Source organism: Apodemus sylvaticus, chromosome 8 (assembly GCF_947179515.1).
Source record: "Apodemus sylvaticus chromosome 8, mApoSyl1.1, whole genome shotgun sequence".
Taxonomy (NCBI): Eukaryota; Metazoa; Chordata; class Mammalia; order Rodentia; family Muridae; genus Apodemus; species Apodemus sylvaticus.
In genome coordinates this window covers 14,684,634-14,695,640 of record NC_067479.1, presented here as the reverse complement: position 1 = coordinate 14,695,640, position 11,007 = coordinate 14,684,634, and the positions used below count along the sequence as shown (strand labels likewise).

The 11,007-nt window shown below is 38.7% G+C and overlaps 1 non-coding gene across 1 annotated transcript; it reads left to right on the top strand.

Annotated features, from left to right (window-relative positions):
- Positions 1-1,370: 1,370 nt before the first annotated feature.
- Positions 1,371-1,499, top strand: LOC127691776 (small nucleolar RNA SNORA17). Its single transcript, XR_007979362.1, has one exon. It is a non-coding gene; the product is annotated as a small nucleolar RNA SNORA17 (small nucleolar RNA).
- The last annotated feature ends 9,508 nt before the right edge of the window (positions 1,500-11,007 follow it).

Below are 11,007 nucleotides of genomic sequence, written 5' to 3'. Positions count from 1 at the left end.
ATGTTCTTATTACTTGAAAGTATCTATTCTTGTGTTTGACTCTTAATCTGGGTCTGTAGTGGTCAGTAGAGTAATTTCTGTCCTCAGAAACTCTGTTAAAGATCTCTGTACAAAAGTGTTGCTTATTCCTTTCTCATGCCATGTTGATTACACTATATAACAAAAACAGAGCAAAACCTTTTGCTAGAGGAAGGTAATACACACAGTGAGAATTCACAGATGACAAGGCAGATGAATTAGTTGAGTCTGACACACACAATGGATAGAGATCATAAGCAGGCAATATTGACAGGCCAGTAGTTATAAAGAGTGGACAGCTGAGATTTAAAATCGGGCTCAGTCTTACTCTTAGCCTAACTAATCCAAATGAAAGTTTTTCTTTTTTCATTCCTTAACACAAATTATGATGACTTTTAAAATTTTTATTTGAAAGATATTGCTACTTATCTAATGCATAAAAATTGGCCAATATGTAAGGATCTAGAATAGGAGAAATAAGAAATTCAAAACACCTAAGACAAAGCATTAATATTTCTAAAATGAATATGCTAGGAGTGTTAGATTATAGAAATAGCTTTCAAATAAGTTAAAGAGACTAAACTATGTATTTTAGATTTTATTGCTAATTAAATTTAAGATATAATACCAATGCAAAGTTAAATAATAAATATCTTCAGAAATCTTAGAACAAACATTTAAGTACTAGAATGTGACTCTCCTTGTCCCCATAAATTGTTCTCTAAAAAGGCAAATGGAACAGAGACAATGAGTGTAGGGTTTGGAAGCACTGTGAGGACTTACAGTAATGACTACACTGAGACTAACTGTGGGGAGAAAAATAAATTTTACTTGGGGTGAGTTGAAGCATATATCCAGGAGAGGCAAATGCCACTGGCTGAAGCTTTAAAGTACAGAGATAACTCAATAACATGGAGAGGTATTCCAGGAATCTCAGATACTAGTTGAATGGGTTATTTACAGAGGCTGAAAGACATTCTGCAGATACAGCAGTGTGGGGCTCTGGAATATCCCAGGTTGAGAAGAGGAAGGTTAGCTGACAAAGGAAGTCTGCAGTTTTGCCATGAGCCCAGAAGTCTATCTGGACAATGGTAGACTTTAACCTTAATTAGTGGCTCAACACTAGAAACTGATTAAGTTTATGATCTTATGGTTGTAAATAAAAGATATTTTAACACTTTAGTAAAAAAATAAGTTCAAATGAGAAATTACACAAATAACAGAGTGGAAAATCGTACTGTTTAATAAAACAAACCAAAGCAAAACTCCTATATTGTTTTAGGAAGAAAAAGGTCAAAATCATAATGAAATTAAGAACTTTAAATCCCATATAGCTTTAAATATATATGATAGCTGCCCCTCAAGGCACTGTGGATGTAGCTACTGTGATATATGTCATCATTCGGTGGCAGAGAGAAGAGAGGATATATCTACACTTAGTATGATGATACAAATATCCAGATGATTACTAGTCTAATATTTCCTGAAAAGACCTGGGATCCATTGCCTGGGATCAACATCAGTCCACTGCCACCAAGCCAATACAGTGAGCTAGCCTGAGACAACAACTAGTATAACATCAGAGAAGCCTTGTATGGGCTCCCTGGATGAGAAACAAGCCAGAGACTAGAAGAACCATCCTTGAACTAGAGAATAGAAGAACCACCAGGACTGAGCAATTCTGGAACAGATGACCCTCACAAGAGGCCACTTGGGCTAGCGAGGAGAGGATATATCCTGACAAGACTACCAGATTGTTGCCATGGGGCCCAGACAGGGAACTACCCTGAGATGAATATCAGTTGTGATGATCCCTACCAGGAATCATAATGATATTGAACTGACTTGGACACAGCACTGCTAAAAACAATCTCGAAATGAACCCAGACACTCAGAGTCCCCTGTGCCACTAAATGGAGCAAGTAAGTGGTAGCGAAATACAAGAGAAACAGATAATGTGGGCATCACAAAAAGAAGCAGAACTGGAGATTCGAAGGTACTCGAACAGCCCGAAGTGAGTAGCAGGTGATGTCATGGGGAATTATGGTAGGGTCTTGGCCTATTTTGCCACCTGGGGCCACACCCAAGTCCGTGGCCAGCAGCAGCAAGGATTTGGTACCACCAAAAGCAAGAAGAATGTCCCTAGTTGAATCTGAGACATGTTTATTTCTGCAGGGATCTTGGTAGAGCCAGCCCCATCCCTCACCTGGGCATCATCAAAGAGCTAGTCAGTCCCAAATGTATGGAAGCAGGAGAGGTGACCCCGCACTTCTGCAGTACTCAAGAGAGCTCAAGAACCCATCAGGGGTCGAAGGTTAGTTGGTCCTGACAATGTAATCATGGCAGATCTGTCCCTAGCACTCATCTTTCTGCCAGTGTGGATGAGAGAAAGATTTCCTCATGCTCACTAACTCCTCATCACCTGTGGCAGGGAGGACTCCTGGCCCTGCAATCATGACTGCAGGAGAACAGGTCCTGCTCTTCATCAAGTACAGTATTCTACTGGTTGGGCAGCGCAGTAGAGTTGATTGGGTGGTGGGAACTTGGACAAGTTAGCCCCAGGGCACGATTATTGGAGAGCTGACTCACAACTTGTTGGTTGTGTGGTGACAGTGGCATATGGACAGGGGAGAGATACCCCTGATCTTCCCCCTGCCACGTATAGCAGGCAGTAGAACTGGTAATCAGAGAGGGATAGTGGTCCATGCTCTTCTCCAGACTCAGCGCTTGGGAGAGGAGCCCTGCAAGTTACCTGAGCAGTAGAGTAGAACTGTACCTGAATGTGTGTGTGTGTGTGTGTGTGTGTGTGTGTGTGTGTGTGTTGGGGGGATTGAAAGTGTGCCATCTCCAAGTGGGTGAGCATAGAGTGCAGGCCCTGACTTTTGTTTGCTACACAGTGGTGTGGATACCCCCTCCTCCTCTCCCTTGTCCTTCAGCATACACAGCAGGTTCACAACAGATGGGAGAGCTGGTCCATGGGTCATGAGTGAAGGACTGCCAATGTCCCTCATCGGCTGCAACACTGGAGAGAGTGGCCTCTGCACCTCACATGGGCAGCAGGGTAGAGCTGACCCTGGTAGTGGGTATTGCAAGAGAGCTGACCCTGAGTGTGTGAGAGCATGAGAGCCAGTAGGCTTAGAACCTTAAGTACATCAGAACCAGATCTATGGCTTTCTACTGCCTCTCCACCTGCGCCATCTACTCCATGGATGAACTGCTGGTGTGCATGACTGAGCCTAGCCTACAGATCCAAAACTACAGGGTCTCCATGACACAGGGCAACAACTGCATATATGAGATCAGTACCAGTAATGTTCAAGCACTGACAAAGAAGCAGAAGCCAGAGGCCATGTACCAGACCACCAGACCAAGGAATCATTCCGGTGACCATTTATAAGCAAAGAAGTGGGGACAGAAGGGACACTGTGACACATTACACCTTCCACAATGATAATTCTTTTCTCTATTGGGGAGAGGTTTAAAAGGGGCTGGGTGGATCAAAGAGGAGGGAGAGATTGGTCAGATTGGGGTGCATGATATGAGATTCATAAAGAAACAAGAAAAACAAAAATCGCTTAAAGAATTAGAGGAAAACACAAACAAGCAAATAACAGAACTGAGCAAAAATTTTCAGGACCTAAAAACAGAAGTAGAAACAACTAAGAAAGCACAAAGGGAGACAACTTTGGAGATAGAAAACCTTGGGAAGAAATCAGGGACCATAGATGCAAATATCAAAAACAGAATAGAAGAGATAGAAGAAAGAATCTCAGATGCCGAAGATACCATAGAATCCATGGACTCAACAGTTAAAGAAAATGCAAAATGCAAAAAGCTTGTAACCCAAAATATCCAGGAAATCCAGGACACAATTAGAAAGCCAAATCTAAGGATCATAGGTATTGATGAGAGTGAAGATTTACAACTTAAAGGGCCAGCAAATATCTTCAACAAAATTATGGAAGAAAACTTCCCTAACCTAAAGAGAGAGATGCCCATGAATATACAAGAAGCCTACAGAACTCCAAACAGACTGGACCAGAGCAGAAATACCTCCTGTCACATAATAATCAAAACCCCAAATGTACTAAACAAAGAAAGAATATTTAGGGCAGTAAGAGAAAAAGGGCAGGTAACATATAAAGGAAGACCTATCAGAATTACACCAGATTTCTCACCAGAGACCATGAAAGCTAGAAGATCCTGGGCGGAGCTCATGCAGACTCTAAGAGAACACAAATGCCAGCCAAGACTACTATACCCAGCGAAACTCTCAATTACTATAGATGGAGAAACCAAGATATTCCACGACAAAACCAAATTTACACAATATCTTTCTACAAACCCAGCCCTACAAAGGTTAATAGGGGGAAAGCACCAGTACAATGAGGGAAACTATACCCTGGCAAGAGCAGGATATTAAGTTTCTTTCATCAAACCCAAAGAGGATAACCACACACATATAAAATTAAAATAAAAAATGTTAGGAAGCAATAACCACTACTCACTGATATCTCTTAACATCAATGGACTCAATTCCCCAATAAAAAGACATAGACTAACAGACTGGTTACGTAAACAGGACCCTACATTTTGCTGCTTACAGGAAACACACCTCAGTGTCAAAGACAAAAACTACCTTAGAGTAAAAGGCTGAAGACAATTCTATAAGCAAATGGTCCCAGGAAACAAGCCGGAGTTGCCATTCTAATTTCAGATAAAATTGACTTTCAACCTAAAGTCATCAAAAGAGACATGGAAGGTCACTACTTGCTGATCAAAGGAAAAATCCAACAAGAAGAACTCTCAATCCTGAACATCTATGCCCCAAATACAAGGGCGCCCTCATTCATAAAAGAAACTTTACTAAAGCTCAAAGTACACATTGCACCTAGCACAATAATTGTGGGTGACTTCAACACTCCACTTTCACCAATGGACCGATCAGGAAAACAGAAACTAAACAGGGAGACAATGAAACTAATTGAAGCTTTGAACCAATTGGAGTTAACAGATATATATAGAACTTTTCATCCCAAAGCAAAAGAATATACCTTTTTCTCAGCACCTCATGGTACCTTCTACAAAATAGATCATATAGTTGGTCACAAGACAGACCTCAACAAATATAAGAAGATTGAAATAATCCCATGCCTCCTATCAGATCACTATGGAGTAAAAGTGGTCTTTAGTAACAGTAAAAACAACAGAAAGCCCACATACACATGGAAACTGAATAATATTCTACTCAATGATACCTTGGTCAAGGAAGAAATAAAGAAAGAAATCAAAGATTTCTTAGAATTTAATGAAAATGAAGGCACAACATACACAAATCTATGGGACACATTGAAAGCAGTGCTAAGAGGAAAACTCATAGCTTTGAGTGCCTTCAAAAAGAAATTCGAGAGAGCGTACACTAGAAGATTAAAGGAACAACTGAAAACCCTGGAACAAGAAGAAGCTAATTCACCCAGGAGGAGGAGAAGACAGGAATCATCAAACTCAGGGCTGAAATCAATCAAGTAGAAACCAAGAGAACCATACAAAGAATCAACAAGACCAAAAGCTGGTTCTTTGAAAAAATCAACCAGATAGATAAACCCTTAGCCAGACTAACCAAAGGGCAAAGAGAAAGTACCCAAATTAACAAAATTAAAATGAAAATGGAGATATCACAACAGAAACCAAGGAAATTCAAAAAATCATCAGATCCTACTACAAAAACCTGTACTCAACACAACTGGAGAATATGGAGGAAATGGATGTTTTCTTAGACAGATACCAATTACCAAAATTAAACCAGGATCAAATAGACCATCTAAACAGACCCATAACCCCTAAAGAAATAGAAGGGGCATAGATAGGCTTCCAACCAAAAAAAGCACAGGACCAGATGGTTTCAGTGCAGAATTCTATCAGACCTTCAAAGAAGACTTAACACCAATACTCTTCAAACTCTTCCACCAAATAGAAACAGAAGGAACACTACCCAACTCCTTCTTCGAAGCCACTATTATGCTGATACCAAAACCACACAAAGACCCAACTAAGAAAGAGAATTTCAGGCCAATTTCCCTTATGAATATCGATGCAAAAATACTAAATAAAATTCTTGCCCAATGAATCCAAGAACACATAAAAACCATCATCCACCATGATCAAGTAGGCTTCATTCCAGGGATGCAGGGATGGTTCTATATAAGGAAATCCATAAATGCTATCCACTACATAAACAAACTCAAAGAAAAAAACCACATGATCATTTCATTAGATTCTGAAAAAGCATTTGACAAAATTCAGCATCCTTTCATGCTAAAAGTCTTGGAAAGGATAGGAATTCAAGGCCCATATCTAAACACAGTAAAAGCAATATACAGCAAACCGGTAGCCAACATCAAACTAAATGGAGAGAAACTTGAAGCAATCCCACTAAAATCAGGGACTAGACAAGGCTGCCCCCTCTCTCCATATCTTTTCAATATAGTTCTTGAAGTCCTAGCTAGAGCAATTAGACAACAGAAGGAAGTCAAAGGGATTCAAATTGGAAAGGAAGAAGTCAAATTATCACTATTTGCAGATGATATGATCGTATACTTAAGTGACCCTAAAAACTCTACTAGAGAACTACTACAGCTGATAAACAACTTCAGCAAAGTGGCTGGCTACAAAATCAATGCAGGCAAATCAGTAGCCTTTATATATTCAAAGGATAAGCAGACTGAGAAAGAAATTAGGGAAATGACCCCCTTCACAATAGCTACAAACAACATAAAGTATCTTGGGGTGACTCTAACCAAACAAGTGAAAGACCTATATGACAAAAACTTCAGATCTTTGAAGAAGGAAATCGAAGAAGATCTCAGAAAATGGAAAAACCTTCCATGCTCGTGGATTGGCAGGATTAATATAGTTAAAATGGCCATCTTGCCAAAGGCAATCTACAGATTCAATGCTATTCCCATAAAAATCCCAACCCAGTTCTTCATAGAGCTAGAAAGAGCAATTCCCAAATTCATCTGGAATAACAAAAAAACCCAGGATAGCTAAAACTATTCTCAACAGTAAAAGAACTTCAGGGGGATTCAATATCCCAGACTTTAAACTCTACTACAGAGCAATAGTGATAAAAACTGTATGGTATTGGTACAATATCAGGCAAGCGGATCAATTGAATAGGATTGAAGACCCAGAAATGAACCAATACACCTATGGTCACTTGGTCTTCGACAAAGGGGCTGAAAGCATCCAGTGGAATAAAGATAGTCTTTTCAACAAATGGTGCTGGTTCAATTGGAGGTCAGCATGCAGAAGAATGTGCATCGATCCATTCTTATCTCCTTTTACCAAGCTCAACTCCAAATGGATCAAGGACCTCCACATAAAACCTGACACACTGAAACTAATTGAAAAAAAAAAACTGGGGAAGACCCTGGAGGACATGGGCACAGGGGAAAAGTTCCTGAATAGAACACCAATAGCTTATGCTCTAAGATCAAGAATTGACAAATGGGACCTCATAAAACTACAAAGTTTCTGTAAAGCAAAGGACACCGTCAAAAGGACAAAACGTCAACCAACAGACTGGGAAAGAATCTTCACCAACCCTAAATCTGACAGAGGGCTAATATCTAATATATACAAAGAACTCAAGAAAGTAGAACCCAGAGATCCAAATAACCCCATTAAAAAGTGGGGTATGGAGCTAAACAAAGAATTTTCACATGAAGAACTTCGGAGAGCTGAGAAACACCTTAAGAAATGTTCAACATCATTAATCATTAGGGAAATGCAAATCAAAACAACCCTGAGATTTCACCTCACACTAGTCAGAATGGCCAAGGTCAAAAAATCAGGAGACAGCAGGTGTTGGCGAGGATGTGGAGAAAGAGGAACACTCCTCCACTGCTGTTGGGATTGCAAGATGGTGCAACCACTTTGGAAATCAGTCTGGCGGTTCCTCAGAAAACTGGGCATGACACTTCCTGAGGACCCTGTTATACCACTACTGGGCATATATCCAGAGGATTCTTCAGCATGCAGTAAGGACACATGCTCCACTATGATCATAGCAGCCCTATTTGTAGTAGCCAGAAGCTGGAAAGAACCTAGATGTCCTTCAAAGGAGGAATGGATACAAAAAATGTGGTATATTTATACAATGGAGTACTATTCAGCCATTAGAAACAATGAATTCATGAAATTCTTAGACAAATGGATGGAGCTGGAGAACATCATACTAAGTGAGGTAACCCAGTCTCAAAAGATCAATCATGGTATGCACTCACTGATAAGTGGATATTAGCCTAGAAACTTTGAATACCCAGGACATAATCCACAAATTAAATGATGTCCAAAAAGAATGGAGGAGTGGGCCCTGGTTCTGGAAAGACTCAGTGCAAGAGTATAGGGGAATTCCAGAACAGGGAAGTGGGAAGGGGTAGATGGAAGAATAGGGGGACGGAAGAGGGCTTATGGGATTTGCGGGGAGTGGGGACCCAGAAAAGGGGAAATCATTTGCAATGTAAATAAAAATAAATAAATAAATAAATAAATAAATAAAAGAAACAAGAAAAACTTTATAAAATATAAATACAATGAAACAAATGAATTCCAAAAGTATATTTTCTTACTGTCTCCCATCTCTCCTTCATAACAGACAATTTCACAGATGCAGGTTCACCACTTTTAATTTGCTTTGTGAGTAGTTTCCCTATCCCGGACTATCAGTGTGTACTTTTTTACTGTAATCACACATTGGAGCATGTATGTCTTCTAATATCTAATTTAAAGTTTTTGCATAAATGACTACAATCAGAAAATATTTTCAAACAATAAATTTAAATATTTGTGAGAAATTGATTATCATCCTTATAGGTCTTTTAATTAAAATCTGTGGTTTCTTTGTGAGGCTAGAGTGGAGGCTCAGTTGTTAAGAATGTTTGCTGCTCTTACTGAGCATTTTTTATCTGTATCTTGTATCCATATTGTGTAACTCACAAGTGCTTCTGACTTCAGCTTCTGAAAAGCATCAATCATATGATGAGCTCATAGGAATATACATAACCAGCTATGTATAGTTTCCTGTGAAAGTAGTCTTTAAAAAGTGTTATTTGTAAAAAATAAATAAAATAAAATCTATAAAGGATAAATGTCTTTGCTTGTAAAGAAATGTTTAGGAAATCATTTATATAAAATACAGAGAGGAGTCACATATTTTTAAAATGTGTTACCAAATATCTCCATTTTCCAAATAAGCAATGACAAGTGTCAACCATAAGATTTTCAGATAAGTATAACTTTCTGTTCCTATCATAGTAGCGTATGTGAAAATAGGTAGAGTCTATTACTGTGATCCAAAACTTGGAAAAATACAGAGAATAAATGATAGCAAGATGTTTAAAGTGAAATGACACCTTCACAGTGTAACTCTTGCATCCAAGGCTCAAGGATCGTCTTAGAAGACAGAGAAAAACACCGAAGAAGCAAGAGAACCATGCATCAGTCGTGAGACACTGCTTCTATATTAAACACTGAAACAGCATCCATAAAATTTAAATTGATAAAATTCCAATAAATAATGTCTTCACAGTGACAACATCAGTTGGCATATTAATGTAAATGAGGGGGTACCTCACAAGATTCCACTTGTAGATTAAGAGCTACATACAATAATGGCAGGCAAATGGACAGCCAGCCCCCACCCCCCCACACACACAGAGGCCTATAGACATTTTTCAGTGTATAATATACTTGTGGTATAACCATAAGAACCTGAACTTGGGTAATCAAGAGTCATATAAAATATCAAGCCTGGTAGCATGCACCTACTAAACAAATTGGGGTATCTATAGACTAGAGAATCCAGAACCTCTGTGGCCAGCAAATCTGGCCAATGGGTAAACACTAGGTTCAGTGATAGACTGAGTTTCAAAATATAAAGTGGAATAAAATTAAAGAATATATATATATATATATATATATATACATACATACATCATCCTTTGTTTCATTGGAGGTAAACTAAACAGGGACAAACCACCACCCTACCCACACCCCTATAGGGAGAGAAAGGCACAGAAACATTGGGAAATCCAGTATATATAGACATGAAGGAAAACTAAAGCAGCATAAAAAATTGATTTGATTTCACCTTGATAAAACCATATTAAGTTTATATACATACTACTTTAGTAAAAAATCATTCTGGGTTTCTTTCTAAATGTAATATGTACTTGCCTTGACTTGACAGTTCAATGCTTTATTGCAAAAGCTATACTCAATTATCTTAAATGCTATTATGATCATAAACTACCCAGAAACCTTGGGAACTTGCAGATTCAGCTTCAGGAGTTTGAGAAAGACTGCGATTTTGAATTTTTTTCATTGTTCCCAATAATAATTACACTCTGGTCCATGAGCCAGATTTCAAATACTAAGATTATTGACTTTACTAATTAAGCAAGTGTGATACTTAGTTAATTTCTAGATTTAGGCACCTATTAATCGTACCTTAGTGTCAGATGTCTGTATTAAAGGCCGAGACTAAAGGGATGCACTAAAAATAACTGTGATTTAAAAAAAAATAGTCATTGAAGGCCAACCACGTGGAGTGGAAGAAGAAACAGTGTGCTTTGCCACAGGTAAGAATAATTTTCCCTGTCCTAAAATTCCTTCCTTACCCGTATTTTTTTGCGTGAGGCTGAAGACTTCTGACTTTTTCTTGTCCACATTAACCTATCCATTGCTGTTCAGATCATGTTTAGGCAGTCATGGTGATAAGACTTTAAGGGTGTAGTTTCCAAAATTTCTGAGAGACACAACTTTACAGTAAATACACATCCTCTGGGCTTAAATATTTCTGTACCCTGTTCTGAAATATTGCATGAGCTTTATGTGTTGGAGTTCTATTTTTGATGTATTCTTTGCAGCAGAGCTACACAATTGTGAATTTTGATTGATCGTGGTTTTCTATAATGGTCTTTGTCT